Source organism: Cyprinus carpio, chromosome B21 (assembly GCF_018340385.1).
Source record: "Cyprinus carpio isolate SPL01 chromosome B21, ASM1834038v1, whole genome shotgun sequence".
In the NCBI taxonomy this organism is placed as follows: domain Eukaryota; kingdom Metazoa; phylum Chordata; class Actinopteri; order Cypriniformes; family Cyprinidae; genus Cyprinus; species Cyprinus carpio.
The window spans coordinates 7,285,629-7,309,370 of NC_056617.1; the positions used below are offsets into that span (position 1 = coordinate 7,285,629).

At 37.1% G+C, this 23,742-nt stretch overlaps 1 long non-coding RNA gene across 1 annotated transcript in view; it reads right to left on the reverse strand.

The window, feature by feature from the left end:
- The window catches only part of LOC122141308, a 66,247-nt gene that overhangs the window by 12,077 nt on the left and 30,428 nt on the right, over window positions 1–23,742 (reverse strand). The window contains exon 3 of the long non-coding RNA XR_006157681.1: window positions 15,479–15,570. This is a non-coding gene — a long non-coding RNA (uncharacterized LOC122141308). The remainder of the gene's footprint in view (window positions 1–15,478; window positions 15,571–23,742) is intronic.

Genomic DNA, 23,742 nt, shown 5'->3' on the forward strand with positions numbered 1-23,742 from the left:
TATAGCTGCCTAGTCACACACCTATTAGAGAGAGAAGCTATTACAGCGCTGCACTGACAGACCCCCAGGAGAGAACCGCACTGTTCCTGGGTAATTCCAGGCAAATAGAAAAAGCCAACAGCAAAATTATTTAATGGTAGGGTGGTGGGAAGGAGGGAGACGGAATCAGAGGATGGACGGGAGAGAAAGACAGGGACAGAGGATGAAGGACTGCAATTCTAACATAGTATCTCTCATACTGTGCTAGTTAGAACTGCTTTATCTTACACCACTGGTCTAATCATTTTGTGCTTTTCCTTTAGATCATACTATAAAAAAAACATTTTTCCCAACCATAAAAAAATGACACTAAAAAGCTAAAGTTGCAATTAAACTGAGGTAGTGGCAAGTCTTTTTGTCTGCATTGTTGCAAATATCTGAATAAATATAAAAGAAATCCGGCACATGTCACCAGAGAAAAGTCTGTTATTTCAGTGGAAGATCAAGTTATGATGTCTTGAATTTTTATTAAAGATAAAATAAAATATTTCATATCAACTTTTGTGTTTAGCATCCATTGTAGTTAAAGTAACAATGCTGCTGTGCAATGCTAATATTAACAAGCTAACAAGTAATAGAACAAATGAGCTATTTTCCCTGACAAAAATAAATAAAGTAAAAATAATCTGTTTTTTTTCCTCTCCACACCAATTAGAATTATGGTTTTTAAAGTGTTTGAAAAGTAAAAACCTGCACTACGCTTACTTTTTGTGATTAAAATTAAATACAAAGAACGTTAATCACAAAAATGTTATGCAATGCTAATATTAGCCATCATTAGGACTGCATAGCAACACTGAAAAATAATCATACCTGTCCAAATTCATTACTGAAATATGAAACATATTCCTTCCTCATGTGTTTTTTATTATTTGCAAACCTCATAACTTGAACTAACAATTTTGAATCTATCCTTAAATATCAATTGTGGATAATCTATCATGCACATGAAAAAAAATGAGAAATTATAATAGTCTGGCACTTTATATTTATATGGTTTTTTAAACATTAGTAAATGGCATTGTCATTAGTGTTATCTAAAACTAATAAAAAATGTTTTTTTGGTAATTAAAAAGAAGATGAAATTATATATATATTATTTCATCTTCTTTTTAATTACCCAAAAAACATTTATACAGTATATATATATATATATATATATATATATATATATATATATATATATATATATATATTAGATGAATACTTAAACTTAATTGAAAATTTGTAATGCTAAAATTAAACATGAAATAAAAGTGAAATGATATAGAAATATCTACTACATTTAACTAGTATTTCACTTGAATTAAAAAATAAAATGAAAAGTGGAAATAAAAATAGTATATAAAAATATTAAATTAAACAACAGATAAATGCAGTAGCCATCAACACTGACAAAGGCACAAATCGCTGAATCAAACTAAAAATCTTTTGGCAAAAACTTTAGGGACATGGGGCGGCCTGGTGCTGCTGAAAATCTTAACAGAAAATTAATGGGTGATTATTTCCGCCTGAAAATCACAGCAACACAATTGAGCACAATGCAATCAACCCATCTTTCTGATGACATCTGAGACAAGCCCAACATTTTTCTCAGCAGTTTTTACCCTGAATGCACAAATCATCTTGACTTGTTTGGACTGCCATTTCATAGAAGATATCAAATTAGCCCAGTGGAATTTGACTTGGAAATGAAAGGCAAAGGAATAAATAACAACAGGGGTGATATTTCTTACGAGGTTTTTCTGATTGCTCCAATTTGCATCAAGGAAAGTGAAATGGGTGCTGGCTAACTCGTCAGCCTCCTATTCATGTTTGAAATGCGCTTTGCCTCATCTTCCCATTAGCAGGGGGTGGAGGGGCGGAGGAGAAGTCCTTCATTTTAACTTTGAAGATAATTAAACACATAATGGATATCACTGTCACCGAGAAACTCCATAGCTCGTTTATCGGAAGCAGTATTTTGTATGCTAGCCAAATTAAAAGGCTAGAAATGTGCTTGTTACTAATTCATTCGGCCATTTAAAGGATGGGGAGTGATGCGCTGGAGTGGGTGAGCCAATCTGTTAGACAAAAAGTGCTGCATTTCCTCCCTGATTTATGAGCTCTTTTCTCTTTTTCCTTTCTGAATGGGCAAAACAACTCCCTCTGTGATTCGACTTGATGGAAAAAGTCAGAGGTACATGTCTTATTCACTCTCGCAGTCTCTTATTTCTTACGTTTTATATCGCAGGAGAACTTCGGCTTCATAAACGATGTCACTTACGGTCTTTGTGATCCGATAATGGCCAAAAACACTGCGGTGCTAATGCTAATGCTAGAGATATTTACAAATTCTTCGTATTTCATTTAATTTGTACTATACAGAATTCAAAGCATCTGCTAAATCCTCCCTCTGATGCTCCTCTGTACTGCATTTATGCTTCAATAATAAATGATGCTGTCCATTTTATAGCTTTTACCACAACAGCATTAAGCCTGTACTTCATGCTACGCATTAGCATGCCCTGTTTTTATTTACATGTCAAATTTCTTCACTGATTTGTTTAATGTGCTACTGAACTTGACAGGATGGGCCTCCAGCACGGTAATGATCTCCATCATGGACTAGTAAAACTTTACTATCCTCATAACATGCCTTTCAGCGAGAGTAAGATAGTGTTCAGCACAGTGGTCTTAATGGTAGCGTAAAAGCTTCACATTTGTCTGTTGATGTATGGCTTGCCTCCAACTCCCTTTTACTAGTACTCTAATTTAATGTGTGAAAACTAATGGGAAAACAGTCTGTTTTTTCACCCCCCTTACCTTTGGTGAAAAAAAAACTTTTCAGACTTTAACTCACAATATTTGACAAATGGATCACAAGAGGTGTGATTGAAATAGCTAATATAAGAATTTTACAATGATAGATGAACTGTTCAAAATGGCAACTATATCAACTAAAATTGACAAAATCAGAAGAAAAAACTGAAAAATTACAAAAATAATGACATTCAGATATATTTAACTGTCTAAAAGTGTCCAAATACTTTTACAAAAATTCTAAAAAAACAAAAAAAAAACAAATAAAGTGTAAATACCTAATACATAAGTACATATACACAGGGCAAATACATAAATACATACATATACAGACATACATGCATGAATGGACACTTAGGGCACATTTAAAAATGCACGATTCTTATCCATTATATATTCATACTGTATATCAAACCAACTGGCATCTATTTTTATTTATTTGATTTTATTGTATATTTTTTCTTCAAAATGGTGGTTAAACAATTGAAAACTATATATATATAACTATATAGTAGTGCTGTCAAATGATTAATCATAATTAATAGCATCCAAAATAAAAGTTTTTGTTTGCATAATATGTGTATGCTGTGTACGTATATTTATTATGAACATATAAATTTATATGTATATATAAATATTAATTTATCTATCTATCTATCTATCTATCTATCTATATCTATATCTATAAATATATATATTTATAGATACAACAATAGAACTGTTAAAAAAAAATTTTTTACAAAATGATAATGAAATTCAGACATGTTAACTGTCCAAAAGTGTTCAAATACTAGTAAAATAAAATACAATTATTATTGAGAATGCTCCTTTATTCAAGGAACTGCTGAATCAAGTCTCTGGAGAGGTGGTGCCACACCATCAACTACGAAATGGCCATTACATTGTCACATGCCAGTGCATTACGCAGTTAGAGCAATGATGTTCTTGTCATCACATATCGAAGAGAACAATGTCTTGTACTGCTAATGTCAGTTGCTCCACTTGCCAATTACATGGTATGGTGGTTCATGTATTTGACTAATATAGATGCATAGTTCTTTGTAGAAGGATCGAAACATCCCCAACTGCACTCTCTTACACACTGCACACCATTTTTAGAAAATTGTGTGCAGGTGTATTGATAACTGCTATTATGATGCTGCCTGTAATTATTCATAATTATTGTGACAAATTGTTATGCAGGCATTTTTTGCAGGATGGTTCGGTCAGACTCCCTCTCCTCGTTGTCCTCTTAATTGCACATTGTCATTTACCCTTGACTTCTTCCATAACGTCTGTGGTGGGGTGAAGACTGCCACATGCCTTATTAGATCTGTATGAAATCATCCACACACACACACACACACACACATACACACACACCTAGATAAAATGAGAACACTGATCCTCTTTCAGTCATCTGGACTGGTACTTTTAATATATTCTAAGTACATTGGGTCGTCAAGAAAACATTGAATTTTGTGGGGGAAAAACCTACCACATATGCAATACACGTGCGGAGCATTACCTGCCAAATTCGTCCACACTTTTATGAGATTGTAACTTAACTGAGGATTTACCGAGATATTTAATAATGTTATCAGGAGATGACACGCAATAACATGTCTATGAAACCCCTGTAAATGGGCGGTTAAGAAATGGACTTAGTCTATGTTTATAGAAGGGGCTTAACATTTCTAATGGTGAGAAGCTTAGCATATCTAATTAATCAGTGTCTCAGCTCCTTGTCTCACAGAAACAGATCCTACATGGCCTTTTAGGCAAAAGGAGCAACATAATGGAAATGTAATCACATCAATCAACTCATTTTCTCTTCATTTTGGCCCTGTTTTAATAGGATTTAAACCTCTACATTTCAAAAGTGCTTATCCCTGGTGCCCTTTACTATATTTTAAAGTCTCTAGTCACTGTTAAAGGTGAAAAAAGTGCAGGTGTTTCCTTAAAAACTCAACGAGTTGATGAGTAAAGACGAGTAAAGAAACAGAAAGACAGGGTAGGACCAAGGGCTCATCCCTTTAAAATTAAAGTCTACTGAATTCTATCAATCTTTTATTTATATCACCGCTGTGAACCATTATTAACTATTTGCTTTTGATAGTTAGAAACTGGTATTTAGAGGTGGGAAATTTTACAGGAAAAAAAAAATTGGACACAATGTTTTAAATAGTGTTAGTTCTTGGTTAGTGAAAATAAAATAATAAAATAAAAAATAAAATATTATCCATGTTAATATGTTCAAAAATGACAGTAAATACCTTTGTATTGTTACCAAAAAAAAAAAAATTCAAATAAAAGATTGAGCATCACCCCGTTTTCAATATTGGTGATCATAAGAAATGTTTCTTAAGTCAGCATATTAGAATGATTTCTAAAGGATCACATGACATTATTGAACATTCAGCTTTGCCATTTCAAGTATAAATTTTATTTAAAAATTAAAATAGATGAGTTATTTTAATTGTAATAATATTTCGCAATATATCTGTTTTCAGTGTATAGATCAAATAAACAAGCATAAACCTTTAAAAAAAATAAAAACTCTTTCTATTTCGCCCCATTACTGTACATTATACAAATCTTAGCCACCCACTAGCTGTTATTATATTTGTGACTTGTGTGATTGTTTCGCTTGCATTGATTTGCTTCAAATGCTGCAGGCGTAAGCGACACAAGCCTGCTGATCCGTTCATCAGGGCAACGACTGCCGACATGGAGCATCCAAAAGGTAAATATTGTTTCAGTGGCACCATTTTTAATGTGGAAGAAAAGTTCTTAATTATGTTCTGCACGGATAAACCTATCAACATGCCACAAAGCTTTTCTCCTCCTTTCCCTCCTGTCTGGTCATTTCTCTCCAGTCCCTCTCCTCTGCCCCTCCACGCCTGGAGGAGCAGGGAGATGCGAGCCTCAACGTGTCTGACTGATTACTGTAATTCATACACTTTAATTAGCTGCACAAACCATTAGCCACAATTAGACTATTACAGAATGCTTTGTGGCAGGAGCAAGCCTGAGGAGTACGTTTATCTGCTGGAGGGAGAAAATGGAGAGAGATACAGAAGCAGAGAAGGGGGAGGACGAGCTTTCAGTGGAAATTCACACAAGCGTGAAAATATTAGACAGAGCACTGATGCAGAGGTGCTAGTGAATTCAAAAGAGCTAATAATTTGAACGGTGCCTTAAATGCAAACATTAAGGCGTTGGGACAGCCAATCAATTTGTTGGTTGTCTGTAAAGTGAGCCATATTGTTAAAGACAGTGGCTGTGTTCCAAAACCTAGCAAGCTGCCTTGGTGTCTAAAAAGACCACTTCTGAGGCAACATCCTAACTAAAATGAAACCGTAACAATTGAGAAAGCAGAGTAATTTTGTGTAGCTTAAACAGAGACTCGAATAAAAATGCATGTCAGTAGAGTTTGCCATTAGCATGGTGCTAAGCTAATACTGTTAACATTTCATTCAACACCAAAGTGTTGTTTGCAAAAGTTTAAAAGTTAATATACTGTATGTGCCCCAGTCCATCAATTAACATCTTGTGAAGCGAGAAACTGTGTGTTTGTAAGAAACAAATCCATCATTAACTTTAAAACATCACTTCTGGCCAAAATACCAGTCCATAATCCATAAAAATGCTTCCTCTGGTGAGAAAGTTATTTACCTGTTGTCATCTCATATCAAAAATCCACTGAAATATTTGTTCTGAACTGGTTTTTGGACTGTTTTTGCTTGTAATCTGTGCTTGATCTATGCATATTTTGTCTCCTGATTCAGATGAAACAAGTTTTTTCACTGGAGGAAGTCATATTATGGATAGATTGGGTGATATTTTAGCTGGAAGCAACAGTTTGAAGATTAAAAGGGCCTTAATTATGGATTTGTTTCTTACAAACACAGCTTTTTGCTTCGTAAGACATTAATTGATGGAGTGGAGTCATTTGGATTACTTGTGGAGTATTATGATGTTTTTATCAGCTGTTTGGACTCTCATTCTGACGGCACCCATTCAGGCACCCATTCAATGCAGTGGATCCATTGGTAAGCAAGTGATGTAATCTGTTCTGAAAAAGAAACTCAGCTACATATTGAATGGCCTGAGGGTAAATACATTTTATTATTGGCTAAACAGAGGATATTTCAGAAGAAACCAGTGTTCACAATAGCTTGTTCAGTTCATACTGTCTGTACCTTAACTCTGGAAGAAACAAAAACAGAATAACATTTATGCGCAATATTAAAAAGTTCCTCCTTGGTTCATTCAAGATCTTTTCCTCAAACACTTTCTCTGTACACTGTGTCAGTGATGACTTTCTTTTATCTATTATGTCCTATTTATGGCTCTCAGCTCATATATGAGAGGCTGTTTACAGTAGAGATAATGTTGGACCTCGAAGGCTTTTACTCAGACAGATATGAGGGGGAAGGGTTGAAGTGCTGGGCATTGCACCAGTGTCACTAATAAGCTTCGCCAAGCAGGAGAGAGGAACATTGAACAGACGCAGAGCTGCATTCAGAAATCTGAACCTGAGGCACATGCCCCAGTGCTCTTATAAATTTTAAAAACTGATCGAGACCTTTAAAGGGCAGGGCTTGGCCCGCTGCGGAGAGAAGCTTTTTCTCTGTTTCAGGCTTGTCAGAGCTAGTGAACTCAGTCATCAAAAGTACCACCATACGTCATCTCACCGTGAAAGTATGAGTTTTCCCATGTCCCAATGGTCTTACAGGTAAAAGAGTTAAGTGACCTTACTGTGAGGAGAAAAGTCCAAGTAAGGTTATCCTCAATCACAGAACCTGTCAAGTAAAGTCCCTAACTGTTATTTGCTAACAGTCTGGCCATTTTTTATATCAATTTACTTCTAGCAAGACATTTTCACAGATGTTTCATCCCAAGTGACTTACACTTTTTACAGGGACAATTATTGATGGGAATTTTGACTCACTTTCACAAATAGGTTTAGTTGAAGTACCAGGTTAAAAGTACCTTATACAGTACTGTTCAAATGTGGTCAGATTTTTTTTTCTTTAATTAAATTAATACTTTTATTCAGCAAGGATGTATTCAACTGAGCAAATGTAACAGTAAATACATTTGTAATGTCACAAATGATTTCCATTCCAAATATACTGCTCTTGTGAACTTTCTTTTCATCAATAAATCCTGATTTTTCACATAAATATTAAGCAGCATATCTGTTTTCAACATTGATAATAATGAGAAATGTTTCCTAAACCCCACATCAACATATTAGAATATTTAATGATTTATGTGATACTGTAGATCCGTTGTATGTATATTTATATATATATATATATATATATATATATATATATATATATATATATATATATATATATATATATATATATATATATATATATATATATATATATATATAATATAAAATTATTATTATTATTATCATTATCATTATTATTATCATATATTTATATATATTTTATATAAATCTATATTGTTATATTCCTATATTATTAAATCTTTCAAAAAAAACTTGGTATTTGTCTTAGTAAATAAAAATAATTTATATGAATTTCTTTACATTTAAAATTTTACATTCTACTTCCTTACATTCAAATATGAATTAAAATTTAAATAGCCATTTTCTGTATTCTAGTTCAATTCGAATTCAGAAATTAAAATCTAAACGTGTTTCTCCATTTAGTTCTGAATGCCATAAAACCCAATACAGCACATCAGCCTCACATTATTCCCAAATAACTTACACTTGTATTTTAATATAATAATAATAATAATAATAATAATAATAATAATAATAATAATAATAATAATAATATATATATATATATATATATATATAAGATGGGAACTGACAGAACTTGACAGAGCATTTTATAAAACTCTGATCCAGCTCAAACTTACTATACTTAATCTTTTATAACACACCGTGTGTGATGCCTACATACAAGAAGAGTTTAAGCCGAAACACAAGTTTCAAGAAGGGCAGATTAAATATTTCAGCAAGACATTTTTGGCCCTGGACTGAGTGATTTAAGTTGGTTATTACAAGCAGCACAATCTGTTGGTTGATAGTGTCAGTTACCATTAGCATCACAATTGGCTAGATGAGCTCCAGTCTGTTGTTCATGAGGAACCTTTAGTGAAATCACTGTCAGGCTGAACCACAGGGCTGCATGTGGTTCCTGATGACCGTGTGCAACATTACCACAAGTTTGCTTGGCAGTTTTAGCGATATGCTGACCCAGCGAGAGCTCCAGCAGATGCATCACACGTGCGGGTCTGTGTCAGCCAGCCTTTTACCCTCGGCACATCTACAAGGAGTGGAAGGAGGGGTCCGATTCTCCAACGCTCCATCAAACAAGCACTTCATTCCCTCCACCCTGAAGGACAGAGGTTTAATAACACAGCTAAAGGGCTGAAGCCCACTATACAGCGCAGCAGATTATATGAACGTAAAGATGCTGACAGACCAAAGAGCTGACACAGAGCCTGAGAAGATAAGTAACGTTATCTGTAAGTAAAGATAAGTAAAGGATGCCACGGAAAAGAAAAGAAGGGAATTACAAAAAATGCTTCTTGAGCAATTTTCTAATCTGGGAGAAAAAAGAAGAAAAACATTGTAGCGCCAGTTCTGGTTGTAGTAAGTCAACATACCCTCAAGTGCTCCTAAAAACAGCTCCACGCTAATAATCGTTTGCACTCAGATGTGTACGGGTCTATCCACTATAAAGATGGTTATTTGTACCCTGACTCACTCCCCTCTTCGACCTTGAGTGATGGTCGGAGCCAGGAGTGGGTGTATGCTGTAATGTAAAGTCGTCTCTTTCTTGACTGGCTGGTTGTTAGAGATCTTCTCCGTTTAAAGCAGAGGCATCTGCAACGGTTCTTTCTGGAACAACTTCAGTGGCTGAACGTGACTCCATCTTGCCCTGTTCTCACTTGGCTACATTGCAATTGTCTGGTTCACTAGAGCCTGTCGCTGTGTGGGAAAGGTCTGCGTTTTGATGGACAGACACTCTTGTGCATCTGGCTGATCTCCCCCCGCTGAAGCCGGCAGATCCAGCCCTCCGTTTATCTAAACTTATGAGACCATGCGCAGTCTCGATAAATCCTAAATCGATAAATCTAATGATAAATCATTATCATTATATTGTTTCTAAAAGCATAATTTTTATACTTCAGGAATAAAAATACTCTGAACATGTTTACAGTTTTAACTATGGTCTACTCTTGTACCTCAACCACAATGTTTACACGCTTTATTCACCCACCCACAGTCCCAGGAGGGTTGAGATCAAGGTCAGGCATTTTTATGAATTATATTTTAGCTCTGGGCATTGTCTCAAATTGCTCTGAGCAAATACAGGTTACCTTAATGGAACAGCAGTGCACCACCTGTATAGTTTGAAATTCAGCTCCAAACCTTGATGGCTAGAGCAGAGGCCCGGGAAGAACCGCGGCTTCTTGCTTCCTGAGAGTGGCCCACAGGTGGCCTCAGGCAAGGACAGGCCACACATCCTCTCCGACCCCCTCTGGAGGTGACCCTGTGACATTACCTGCTGCGTAAAAAAGCTTTATGGGATGCCAGGACAGTGTGTATCATGGCTTCAAAAAGCCGCCTGGGGGGAGAATCGTTTTGAGAAAAGCCCAGGTTTAGAGAGCTCTTTGAAACACAGAGATGGTGGAAAGGGTCTGCATTTTGCCTCACAGCTAACAAGCCACTGCAGATTTAATGCTGCTGTCACCTTAAAGAAAGTCAGCATTAAAAAAAGGAACCTCTCCGTGGGACTTCAGACTTAAGAGCTGGAAAATCGGGGCAGAAAAACACGCTTTAGGGGAAAAAAAAGAAAAAGAACAAAACAAAAAGCTGATGTCCTCCCAGCATGGCTATCACTTCCTTCATGAGCACTGAAGAAAACATGAACTCAGGAGCATCTTATTTTTTACCAGTCTGCGGCTCGGCGGTCATTGAGAAGGGCAGATGCTACTAAGGGGAGGATAATTGGTCATGAGCTGTCTGAAATGTGTAATTAGACAAGATGAGATACTCCTAGTTTTTTCATCCCTCTCTCTCTCTTTTATCACCCCTCCTTTTCCAGTTGGCAGTCTGAGCGCCTTAGTGTCAGCTTTGATCTCTGTTAAGGTTCTCTGAGCCCTTTCAGATAGGATCAATTTGCCGTTACACACATCACTCTTGGCTCTCTCCCCTGGCTACTCGCTTGTATGTGACAGGCGTATGTGCATACAAATAATTGCGGATCTCAGCTTCGCTGGATAAAAATAAGATGCACAGATGTGAAGTGCATCCTCCCTTCAAAAGAATACAGAGCGAACGGCTTACAAAAGAGAACTTTCACTGCACATATCAGAGATTTAGTCACATAGATGGAATTCGGATTCCCAGTGCTTCACAAACTAGTCATTTAGTCAACATTTTAGCCAAGCACATAGTCTACTATTTACAGTATGTTCTCATATCTCTGCTATAAAAGAGGATAGTATTTAAAGTATCGAAGGAGTGAAAAAAATGCAAATATAAGTAGGCTACTAAAGTAGGCAAAATGTGACTTTCAAATGCTCAGACATTCAATAACTTTGTATGAGGAGGACTAGAGTGAAGTTTAATCTGTCCATCACTGAAAGTCTGAACTGTCAAGGCAAGATACACTACTGTTTAAAAGTTTCTTTAGGAAATATTTCTGAAGGATCATATGACACTGAAGACTGGGGTAATAGCTGCTGAAAAATCAGCTTTGCCATCACTGGAGTAAATGACATCTTAAAATAAAAACAGTTCTTCTAAATTATAATAAAATTTCACAATATTGCTGTATTTTTTATCATAAAAACACAACAGTGTAAGAGAATTCTTTCAGAAACATTAAAAAAAATCTTTCCCCAAACATCACTGAAATCAAAACTGATACAGGACTCTTGTGGACAGTTATTACTGCAAAAGGAAGTAACAGACACAGAGCTTACATATGGTTTCTGAAGACTTGGATAATAATGCACTTTTTTTTTTTGAGCCAAAAAAGTACAAAAAATAGAATTTTGATAGATTTAAGTCACAAGAATGACATTTACTAATAAGAAGCATAGCTATTTGACAGTAAAATTAGCTTGTAAAACCTCATTTTTAAAAATATCTCCTTTTGTGTTCCACAGAAGAAGAAACGTCATACACATTTGGAATGACATGAGGGTGAGTAAATACGTAATGACAGCATTTTTATTTTTTGGGTAAACTAGACCTATAAGCTAGTTAAGAACTCTTTTGCATCTAAAACACTACATACTGCATGCTGGCCTTTTCTGCAGGTTTGAAAAATGTAAAAGAAAAAAATAGGTAATTTTAAAAAAGTAGTAATTTACCAACAACTTTCAGGAACCTCAGGATCAGAGTAGTGCAGATCCACATGAACAAGTTGCCAGTGCCCATTAAAGGCTGGCCTGTAGCCAGTTAGGACTTCCCTTGCTATCAGAAGTCACTGAGAAAATGATCTGAAGGTCTAGTAAGTTTTTTAAACTAGTTCCGTAAAAGCACTGAGATGTTTTCAGGAAGCAGTACATGGAGGACAGGACTAATGCCAAGAGCTCTCTGGAGGGATGCTGCCGGGCTCAATGACAACTCTTTAAAGCATGACTTTTGTGTTTTCCAGAGTGCTTGTAAATGCTCTATGAGGCTTTTGTTGCAAATGTGTGATTTTAAAATGCTCTTTAAAGTCTAATGCTGATGGAATTCCAGGTTCTTCACTGTTTAACAAGCTTCTACTCACCTCGTGAATGTCTGAGAGAGTATAGCACCCAATAATGCAGTCTACGCATGATTGGTGCCAAATGACATTAAATATGCTGTAGCTTTGAAGACCATTGCCCTCCAGCATGGGTTCACATCAGCAAACACATTTTCCAACCACCCAAAGTGGTCTGCTCTCTTTCCTTTATGGACACACCGCTCCTGTCATATCTCCTCTCTTTCGCTCTCTCTCCCTCCCTGTGGCCTCTATCTCTACCTCTTCCCTTCCTCCATCTGTTTTCATGCTCAGCACAGTCAGGCCATGAGCTGGAACAAGTCTATCTGCAAAACCAGACTTGGATGTGGGTCTTATGGCTGGAGAAGCTTTTTCCCTGGTCCAGATAATTCCACTTTTTTTCCCAGCCTCTGCAACAGAATAATACCCTTTTGTCACGCTAGACGACAATCCAAGCTTTGACTCGTCAGCCTTTATTTATGACACTCATATTTCCGCCATTGTGATGCCGCTGCAACAATGAACCATCTGAGAAGACTCAGGAGGAGGCGACGGAGAGCATTCTGCATTATGCAGAATGGAGCGTATTTGCAACTATTGCTTGATAGGTTTGATTCCAATATTAAAATGAATTCTCATTACCAGAGACATCAGAAGAAAAGAGAGGTGAGAGGTCAGATGATTACAAGTCTTTGTGGTGCCAAGCAGTGAACTCAACAAGGAGCTAGCTGTCAATCAAGATTGCTTGCCATGCATCCTGGTCAGTTCATCATCTGCAGCCTTGACTTTATGCAAATCTGCAAGATGAAATCTATTTATGATGATGTGGAACAACTCATTGAGATGCAGAAAGCAAATGCTCTCTCTACCTAAAGAATGACATCGCTCAGCCTCACACATATACATGTATATTGAACATGGCCATAAGAGACTAATCAAAATTCCCTATATATATATATATATATATATATATATATATATATATATATATATATATATATTAAATCAAAATGTAATAATAACTCTGCCCTCAGAAATGTTTCTTTTTTGCTGATGCATCCAACACTGCATGCCAGGGAAAATTAATATTAACCAAAAATATTATACACATCCACCAGCAAACCAATAACGTACAACAGCGAGCATGAATTATTTTAAATTATTCTGGATAATTTAGAATTTGTCCACTTGTTTTAAAGCTTTAGCAGAACTTTGAAATATTGCTAATAATGTCTAGCCTTACAGTGAATCTCTCCACTAGCAAAATGGGTTATGGGTTGATGCAAGAGTATTACTACTTAATTTTGGCCACATGCTGACAGTGCAGACCTGTAAAGATGTTTACAGGGTTTATAGTGTATGAACTACAGACCAATTCAATCAAAGCATTTCACAATAAAATCCTCAGACCAAGTTATTTGGTCAGCTGAGAGCTAGAAAAATGAAAGAAAAAAAGGGGCGCCTGCTATAACAGTGTCCTCATAACTTGCCATGACAAAGTATTATAAAAGAATACAGCAGAATGTTAAGCCATGTATGTAAAACAGAAGGTTTAGTGTCCTATTCTGAATTGTTTGACAATGTGTGTAAAATAACATAAGTTATTTATTATAAAATATATGGACAGAATCTGTGGCACGCTTTTGATTTCCAAAGAAAATTGTTTTGATATGTTCTTGTCTGTTCCTAAAAGAATGGAAGGATTTACTGAAGCACTACCCACTTATCTCCTGATCTAAAACTCTGAAAGATAATGTTAAGGCCACTGTTTAATTGGTTTAAGGCAGACATTACTGAAGGTTAACTAAACATTTTATTCTATAAGAATATATGTGTCATTCACTGAAATTATGCCAGGAATGCATAACCAGATGTTTCTGTACCCCACAAAGTGGTTCTCAGCTGGCTTTGCTGGCTTAGGACCTATATTTCAACTGGATTTTAAGCACAAAATTGTCCTTAAAAAGTAATGATGATGATATTAAAAACAATTTCAGGATCTAATAACTTCTACCAAGCTAACAGAATTAGCCTATGAATTTGTGATTGTGATCAGTCTTTTACATCAACAACAAAAGATGTGGGAAGAGTTTTCTCTTTCTTAAAATTAAATAAGCTTATTTATTTGGCTGTCCGTACAAGGCATGATTAATAGTAAATAATAAAATGTTTGCCGATTTTGGGTCCTCAGCTGAGAACCACATATTTAGACAACTTCACAGCACAGCAAAATATTATTATTATTATATACTAAATAATTAATATATGTAATAAAAAGCTTCATATTCCAGCAGTTATTTAATTCTCTCCCTTAAGGAACACTCTACTGCAATGAAATCTAAATACAGTTAAGCTGCTCAACTCTACAAACCATATTTGATATCCTCAACTGATTATTCAGACTAACCGAATGACTGTTTATTTTAGCACTTCCTAGCAAGGTGAAGGATGGCTGAAACTCTACTTTGGCCAGCAGTCAGTAAAGCTATTGGGTCTGTTCTACTTGACCTGCCATCCATGATGTAACACAAAGTGACTGATTGCCCCCTGATGCTGTGCCAACTGAGTCAGACATTTCAGATTTTCTGCTTTAACTGTTAAGTCAGTGGGGGAAAGCAAAGCACAGGAGAGAGACAAAGCCACTGATGAACTGTTTAACATTTCCTAATGTGATATTTGAGTCCAGCCGCACATACTGTAGACAGGCTTTCAGAGGTAAATACAAGAGTCACCACACTGACCATCCATCTCGACTGCTGCAGGTTAAGAGAGATAGATTCACCTCAGGTCAGGTGGGAATGCATGTGCATCATGAACAACAGGCTCACGGACTGGAAAGGAAGAAAATGACTTTTCAACGGTGGTACCTCATTCGTCTACTCTCCATTCCGCATTCTGCCCCATCTTTCCACTCACAGAATCATGGATTGGCACCCTTCACCTCCTCAGCCTGCTTCACCTGAGAACACAAGATGCAAACAAGCTGTGAAAACCGGCTCATATGCTGTATGCCTTTCCCCTTACACATAGTAAACACTTCTGTGTGTCCACGGAAATTAGCATAGCTTTGAAAGGGCACAGCGATCCAGTTCTTTAAGCCCGGGAATACCTTTTGACATCGGACGTACCGAGCATGCATACAAAATCATTGAAACTGCCGCAATGAGCAGGAAACAAGGCGTATCGGCCAAACAGTATTTACAAGGTTTCACTTCCAATCATGCTTTGGCCTTTTAAAGCACCTCGTGAATCAATTCTCTCCTTCAACCCAAAGAGCCAATTTTAAATGTTTCATGTAAGATCAAGTAGAGATTTCTGGAAGAAAATGGTCAAAATCCTACACTCAAAAAGGGTTTTGTTTCAGGATTTAAAATCACAGTATTTGATACAATCCGTGTATAATTAGCAAGTTAGCTTTAGCGGTTAGCTTCTGCTGGTGTTATCACTACACTAGTTGTGTCCTGAATTATATATTACACACTGTGAACTTAAACCATGCACTACTCTTATTGTTGCACAAGTGCACTTCTTACTGTTGGAATTTACATTACTCACACTATTTATACTACAAAACCGCTTAGAATAATGTTGAGAAGTATGCAAATCGGGACCCAACTGAGCGATCGGTTAGCATGGCATTTAAATCTCAGGTAAATATCTCAATTTTCTTTTCAGGTCTAAAATAAAGAAAAGATCCCAAGATACTGAGGATCAATGTGCTAGCCAAGCAACAGCCATGCTAACAAATAACATCAGGATGCTAACAGATAACTTTCTCCAAGTATATTATCTCAAACAACTTCTAACATAACATTTCATTACATGCTACACCACAACATGATGTAACTACCCAGTCACAGCGGGCTGTTAGTCGACCAGCTTTTCTTGAACAAATGCAGCAGATCTGTAAATTGTGTAAACATGCTTGAGGGCAAACTCTCTCTAAATGGCTCACACTTCAAAATCGTTTGATCAGCAGGGGTAGGCCGAAATCTTTACCTAAAATGTGTCAGATTAATCAGTCGACAGGAGAATCGGAAAAACAGCAACAAAAAAACAGGGCACCAGATTGGAAATTTGAGGAGACAAATAGCATCTGAACGATGCCATGCATTATTGTGTCATCTCCATAGTCATCTAATGGCTGTATCGCATTAATAAAGTGAAGAACGTTATACTGTAACAGATGGTGAGACTACATCAGTGGCTCAGGAGCTATTTATTAAATGCGTTATTAATTATTTTCAACATGATGAGCTTCACGGCTCCTTCTGGCCTGGGTGAAGGCAGGAGTGTGCAGTTTGCTTTTATTCCAGTAAGATGATTGCCCACCTTCACTAGAATCAAACCCGCTCTAGTTGCTAAAACCGCATGGAAAGAAGCCATGATCTAACTACATCCTATTTTTAAAAATAACTAACAATTAAACTCACCTTATTTAATAAAACCCAAGCAGGCTATGAATATGTCTGTGATTTATGGCTATGCTTGACAAACCCGACACCTCACTTCGCAGTAAAGCTAACAATCTGTGATAGAACTCTTGCTTTCCAGCTGAGCCTTTCGCTGTGGGTCTCGAGGCTATCACCCTTCATCCCATCCCAGTGGGACGCAGGTGCGAGCTGGTAGAGGAGGACGCGGTGTGCACACCAACCTTTCCCCCAAGCCTCCTCTTCCACCTCTCCTCTTCACTCCCTGCAGGCCCTCTGTAGGCCTGGGATGCCAGCTGGAGGTGACAGTTTCCTCACCTGCCACAGGCGGCCCGCCACCTGCCAACACTCACCCCGTTCCCCCACACAGGTGGCGGGGGACAGCAGAGTCACGACTCCATGCCGCCCAACCTGTCTCCCCTCCTCCTTTCCTCCTCCCGTAACCCCCACCCATCTGGGTTCACGCTCCAGCACCCACACTGCAAAACTCTATCTCCCGCAAACACCTTGCACACTATCTCCAGTCTCATTTGGTGATTTATAGAGGCCAGGCCTCTTTGCCTTTCAGCCTAGGCGTGGCACGTGTTGGCCCCGGGACAAATGAACACAGTATTCATTTTTTATTCGGTCAAAATGAGAGGGAAAAATGTGCTTCTTGATTTAACACGCCAGAGGAACCTCCATTATCTGCTGTGCTCGTGTAGGTACAGCCGTGTCCCAAAAACAAATGAGGAGGAAATGGTTCCAGTGCCTATGTGCAGATATATTAGTATGGTGCTACAATGCATAATGTTACTGTCATGGCCCTATTCGTGTGAAAAAAGGGAGCACTCCAATCCATAACCAGAGTAAAATAGTCGTGGGCCTAAATCTGAATGTTTTACAACACTATGTAAATAATATATCAGGCACAAATTGTGCTGCCAAGCCACTTTTAAGTAATTATCCTAATAAGTGTATCCAAGTATTTGAAGTGCACTTCTTATCGTTGGAATTTTCATTTTGAACACACTACACTTACCATTTATAGTAAAAAAAACAGCATACAATAGTGCGTAAGTACAAAAAAAAGGGATGCAGCTGGGTGGCTTATTAGCATGGCATTAAGAAAATAAAATAATCAATTAAGTAATCTCAATCAGTAATCTCAGTTTTGTTGTCAGAGTTGAATGCCCATGAAGCAAAGATCCAAGTTGCGCTAGCTGAGCAACAGCCATGCTAATGATGTTAACAGATAACTTTCTCAAGTATATTAGAACCTACTGGTTTATTGCAAACTCCTAGAATCTAGGACCTAGATAAACAAACCTTTTGTACCTTGAGAAATAAATGCTGAGCATAATGTTACTGCCATGGCCTTTTTTGTGTGCAAAAAGAGAGTTCTTCTGTAAAATATCAGTAAAAATCTGTAAAATATTTGTAGGATTAAATGTGGATGTTTTCCAACACCCTGTAAATGATAAATCAGGTACAAATTGTGCTGCCAGGCCACTTTGAAGTAATTATCCTCCCTTATGTAGACATAAATAAAAAAAAAAAAAAATAGGTCTACTAAGATGAATGGCCAAATGAATAAATATATAGCTGCACAATGCCCTTATAAACTGTGCTGGCATCATCCTGTCACCCACGCCGGGATTTATTAATGGATTTATTGAGGAGGGAATGCCAGCTTTTCATACATTTATTGTGTTTGATGGAAACGTCTGAAACGAGTTGACAACAAAAAGCAGTAAGCAAAGCTGGACGGCTAAGAGCGTATCAGTGAAGATGTCACATTTTCCAGTACTCTTCTTTACAGTTGAAACCTAAAAGGCTTTCATTGCAGAGCTTTGAAATGTGGATTCAATAGCCCTGATGGAAAACAGTATTTAAAAACGAATGCTTTGATTTCCTATTAATCCACATGAGACCACGACTACTGTACTTTTTGAATTTATTTCTGATCTGCCACCCGTGTAGATGCTGATGTCGCTGTCAGTTTGTTTTAATGGATCAAAGCTACTCAGAAACAGCTAGAATCTTTTGTAGGGAATCATGATGTTGTAATATTTTTAAGCAGGATTTGTGCTTTGTGGCTCTTTTTTCTTTTCCTTCCCCATTGTGAGCGGTGTTCTGAACTATGTTTGAACCCCTCCTGTGGGAAGGCCATGGCCCAATGGATCGTTAGCTGTCTGACCCACCCAGGGTGCAGCGTGGGGTGAAAAAGAACAAAATGGAGGAAAAGAGAGATAGAGAGCTTTATATCCTTTGTAAGCACCATAGTAATCCTTAGTTTTTTTGACAGTAAAGTGACAGTAAAGACATTTATAATGTTGCAAATCTATTTTTATTTCACATAAATGCTGTACTTTTGAACTTTTTATTTATCGAAGAATCCTGAGCAAAAACTGCATCAAGGTTTTCACAAAAATATTAAGCAGACAACTGTTTTGAAATTAATAACAATAATAAATTTTTCTTGAGCACAAAATCAGTTTGTTGAGTTATGGTCGCTGAAAATTCAGCTTTGCCATCATAGCAATAAATTACATTTTAATATATATTAAAATAGTTATTTTAAATTTCACTAATATTTTACATTTCATATTTTTTTTTACTGTGTTTGGATCAAACAAATGGAGCCTTGGTGAGCATAAGAGCTTTCATTCAAAATAAATAAATTATATATATATTATATATTTCTAAACATTTGACTATTGTGTAAACAGCTTCTTTAAATTGTACTGTATTTCACACTTTTTACAAAACGTATGAAAATTGACCAAGATCTCTATTGTTCTGATATGTGCAACCCACAATATGGACCTTTTTGTGAGGCAAAATGTATGTAATTATGCAATATTTAAGATGCTAATAACAAACTTAGAAGCCTAAGGTGATTTACTGCTCTCAAAGAGTCTACAATATTTGTGTTTACATGTTACATGCCACCAAGGGACAAAATCCACCCTAGCCAGCTAACCACTTTAGCCTTTTTTTCTCTTTGAGAAGAATTATCAGATGTTTATACACAAATATGGCACTTTTATAGAATGTGATGCTTTCCAGATCAACTCATCCACAGATATCACAGCCACGGATTTGTGCCAGGCTGTGACCTAAACAAATAGAGATTTAGCATTCGCCTCTCTTTCCCTCCCATAAACAAAGCATAGTTTTTTGTGTTCGTTTCTTCACGGCATACAGTTTTTCAGTAGCTCTTTCAAGTAAACACTGGTCTTGAAATATTCATGAATTACTAACAGATGTCTCTTGGCCTGGTTTACTGAGCATACTATGCTAAATAAGTAAATACAATTAGCTGTTTTACTCTGAGAGTTTCAATTCAAAGCAGTAGATCTAATTTGGTAGGCTAGTTTTGCTTCGAGCACACCTCTTAGGGCTATCAGAAAAGTTTTTGCTGTTTTTTCCCTCCTCCATACAGAACTAATGTTAGCCTCCAGCCTGCTAATGTGCTGCTAGGGAGCAGTGAAGCGCTTCCAAGCTCTCGACTATTCATGCCATGCAACCATGCTTATCAAAACCTAGCTTCCCAAATCAGCCAAGATTTCTGTTATTCCGAATGCCTCAGGGGCTTCAGTCATTCGCTTTGTGCATAAAATTCAGCATCTGTTTATGGATACATCGCGTGCCTCTTGAATTTAACACCAATGGATTCTGTTCGGTTTTTCTAATTATTTTTCTCTTAAAGGCAGATTTGCAACGTTACACACTCACTGCCCCACCTAAAATCCTGCCATCCTGGTCATTTCTATTTCTATTGATGGAAGTTTAGTGAATTTAGTACCTGGCGTACCTAGCAGCACAGAGGCTGTTGTGGTGCAACTCAAATGCCAGGCTCCAGGCCAAACTTTCCTCAAACATGACAGCTCATCCCCCGGTGAGGACAGACCTGCTGCTGCTATTCCACTTCTATTACCAGGAGAGTCACACTGCACACACGGATGAAGACATGAAAACCATTTTACGGCAGACCGGGGCCAAACATGTGTGCTGTGGCCCACTGGCTGCCATGTTGCTTTTAAACCCACAAGTGAGCAAAGCATGCATGCACGCCAAGTCAGCAGTAATAGATGCAGTCTCAAAGGAACAGGTCCTCACTGCTACACAAACACACAAAACTAACTGGCAGATATAGACTGCCAATGAAATTCTCAGACTACTAATGAAATGCTTTTAATTTGTACTTTTATAATTTAATGCAAAATATTTCAGTTCCAAATATATTATTAGCAAATTATTGAAATTATAAAATGTACACACACATTTTAGTTTAAATAGGGCTGTGGATCAAATACAAATTTAAACCAATTAATCAAAAAATGTTTATGATTAACCATGATTAATGATGTTAGATGTGAACCGGAGGATGAAGGGTACATAATTAGCATGAACATATAGCGCTAACCACAGGAAGTGGAAAAACGAATGCTGCAATAATTGTGTTAATTATTTCAACATGTTAAACGAAGGGGTCTCAAACAGACCAAATAAAGTAAGGCATCATTTTTCCAAGCCTTAATTTTACAACTTATTTGTCACCAAAAAAATAAAATAAATAAATAAATAAATAATAATAATAATAATAATAATAATAATAATAATAATAATAATAATAGTTTAATAGTAAAATAAAATTTATGTGTATAGATAGATAGATAGATAGATAGATAGATATTGTATATTTTAAATTACAGAATTTACAAAGAGGATATACAGTACGTTAACCTTTTAATTTCCATTTTCTCTACACTGAAAAGCAGAAATATAAAGCTGGCTGCAAACTTGATGTAGAACTTTCTAGTGACCTATGTGCCCCAAGCAGAAAGAAAAAGGACAGATGAATGGAAAAAAAACAGGTAAGGCTCTGAGAGAAGAGAGGAAAAAAAGTGAGAGACAAGGTCTGACTGAAAATGAAGCTTCACATAAGAGAGAAAGTATGACACAGATGGTGGAGGGTGAGAGAGAGACAGGAGGACAAAGAGAGGACCGATGAAGGCCTGGAAAGAAGCAGCAGTAAGCATAGAAAGGAAGAAAATGAAAGGAAGGAGGACCGAGAGGACTGAGGGAAGGACAGCGAGTGCTAATGGCAAAGGGAAAGTCAGATAAAGGGGGCGAGAGGCTGTGAGAAGAGAAAGAGAGGCAAAGCAAGAAGAACTGGAGGGTCTTGCAGGGTAGAGCTCCCTCCCTGGAACACAGTCCTTCCCTGTCAACCCCCCACACTCAGTCTTCTGCTTCACAGGTAATTAAATGGATTTCCTGTCTTGTACTCAGCGAGAGAACATGACCCAGCACTCTGCAAGAGCGTGTCGAAAGGCACTCCAGTGCTGCTCTTTGTGCCATCTGCATCCTTGTGTCCGAGCAAGGCCCTAAGTAAACAAGAGCTGTGCTGGGACTCAGAGGGCAGGGACACATGCCTCAACACACCGGAGCCGGACAGGAAAGGAGCCACTGAGCCCTGGACTTTATGGGCACTACCTGCCCTAGTTCAGCAGGAGGGAGGGAAGGAGGTCTGGTCTCAGGGTATGATGACAGGGTTCTTCTTGGGTAGTTATTGAGTAAACAGGTGATCATCTGTGCCAAGTCCTTGTTAACGACAGAAGACAACCATTTAGAACATCTAACTAGGCTTCAGGATTAGAAGATCTCAGGGTCAAATGTGTGTAATTGCCAAAAGTGTGTTTTTGAGTAAACTTGTTTTGAAGTGGAGTTCTTTTTTTAATGGATTTATTTTGTTTTGAAGTCTGTTTTGAATTGCAGGATGAGTGATGGAGTAGAATTATCAATGGAATGACTCGAAAACATGACAAATGAGCTTTATGAACTGATCCGTTACGTGAATCATTCAAAAGACTCATGAACTCAAAACTTTAGGTATAATGATAAAGATAAAGGTTTAAAAAGCATTCTACATTTAAAAAGAATAGGGTAGTCCACAAACAGAACTATAACCTTAACGGCAAAGAAGAACAATATAATTAGAATTACTTTCAGGACTATTTTTTTCCAGCTGATAAACAATAAAAAACATTAAAGGTCAGTCAGTCAGAATCCACCCGTCTTTAAAAGTCTCAAGCATTTAAAGAGGCAGACAAAATAACTGCAGCAATTTATTACTCTAAGTGATGGAATATGTTCATAAAATAAAATTGAATAACAGTTTGAACAATTTCAAGTTTACTTTCAGTTTTTTGGAATGTTGATCACTGTATCTGTTAAATAAATAGCAGCTATGTAAATAAATTGGCCAAGCAGTTAAACGTGTTGTATGTAAGATTTTGACTGTACTAAAGCATAAAAATACCATAATATGTTTGCAGTTATTTAAGAAACATGCTAAGATAACATACTTGTTTATCTGAAAAACAACACTACAGTCAGTTATTCTCCTTTGAAAATGTGCGTTCCAGGCTGGAATCTCTGTATTTGTTTTGGTTTGTGAAACCCGCCCTCTGCCAGTTTACCCAATTGTATTTCGGCACCCCGGGTTGCCAGTTGGCGGAAAACACAGTATATTTCATTTTATTTATTGTCAAGTGTGCTCGTTCCTGTTTGTGTCGTCAATCTGGCAACCTGTGTATGTGTCAAGTCTGAGGAGGAGCTGCCGAGTGAAAAAACCCTCTCCAATATTTTGAATTTGGACTGCACTACCTAGTTCAACCACTCGGTGTCAATCCTACATACCGCACCTTTAATTA